Consider the following 1339-nt stretch of genomic DNA (forward strand, 5'->3'; position numbering starts at 1 on the left):
CCTTCTTTTCTTTTTCTTTCTTTCTTTTTCTTTTCTTTCTTTCTTTTTCTTTTCTTTCTTTCTTTTTTTTTTCTTTTTTCTTCCTTCCCTCCTTTCCTTTCCTTCCTTTCTTTCCTTTCCTTCCTTCCTTCCTTCCTTCCTTCCTTCCTTCCTTCCTTCCTTCCTTCCTTCCTTCCTGTTTTTCTGACTTTTCTTTCCAGTTTTATTAACACGAATATGACATGTACATAAGCTGTCTATTCATTCTCTTCTCTGAGCAGCCTCGCATTGGGGTTGGTGACTCCGATGGCCAGCTGGGCTCCTCTTTCCACAAGGACTTTGTGGTTCTTGGAGGAGATGCCGTAAACGATCTCTGCACAGTAAGGTTTGCTGCTCTTCAGCGGTACTTCCAGCTCCTTGGCATTGTAGACTAGGAACTTCCAGAAGCCACTGGGCAGCATGGACTTTGTTTTCTTGTCACTCCCGTAACCAATGTTGGGCATCAAGATCTGGCCCTTGAATCTTCTGTGCACCCTATTGTCAGCGCCTCTGGGTTTCCACCATTTGCACTTAACTTTGACATATCAGTCTGACTGGTGCCAGATGAGCTTCTGGGTCCTCTTTTTCACGATCTTGGGTCTGGTCTGAGGGCAGCCAGGATGCCGAGTAAGAGCTGGCTGCCACCTCCACAGGCAGCGCCGAGGAAGAGACGGTAGTTCGGTTTGTTTTTTGAGCCCTTGCAATACTATTCTGGTCTGCGTTGTTCTTTTGGTGCAGCTGGGGTTCCTGCTCAACCCCTGCCGGTGCCTTCTGTGGTGTCAGAAGGTGCTTCCCTGGGTCGCATGGTGTTGCTGGGCCTTCTGCAGAGGGACAGGCAGGGAGACACAGGGCTTTGCAGCTGCTGTGAACAATTCGGGCCACCTGCTGGCACGCTGGTTTGAAACTAGGGCTGGGGTTCCCTGTAAGTCTCTACTGGGCTCCCCCTTTCTTGACCTTTGGCTGAGAAAGCAAGCATTCCACTTTTTTTTCCTTCCTCCTCTTTCTGTTGGTGGCTCTGGGTTGCAGGCCCCTTCAGAGCTTAGTCCAGGGTATATGGGAAAGGAAAAGAAAACCCAGGGAGATTCACCACTTTGTTGTTCCTCAACTCTCAATGACCCAAGCCAGCCCACCATCTTCTTTCTAGCTTTCAAGGTTTCTAGCTATCATGATTTTTAAGCTTTCAAGGTTTTTAGTCGTACTTAGAGAAGAGAAGGAAAAACTGATTCTGCACCATCTGGTTCTAAAACCACAAGCCTGCCTTTTAAAGGAAGCAGTGGTTGGAGACTATATTCAAAGGGCAGGGAAAAATAAAATAAATAAA

At 47.3% G+C, this 1339-nt stretch overlaps 1 pseudogene; it reads right to left on the reverse strand.

Moving 5' to 3' along the window:
• Positions 1-205: 205 nt before the first annotated feature.
• LOC102902027 lies at positions 206-791 on the reverse strand (annotated as a pseudogene).
• Positions 792-1339: the final 548 nt, after the last annotated feature.

This window comes from Felis catus, chromosome E1 (assembly GCF_018350175.1).
Source record: "Felis catus isolate Fca126 chromosome E1, F.catus_Fca126_mat1.0, whole genome shotgun sequence".
Classification (NCBI taxonomy): domain Eukaryota; kingdom Metazoa; phylum Chordata; class Mammalia; order Carnivora; family Felidae; genus Felis; species Felis catus.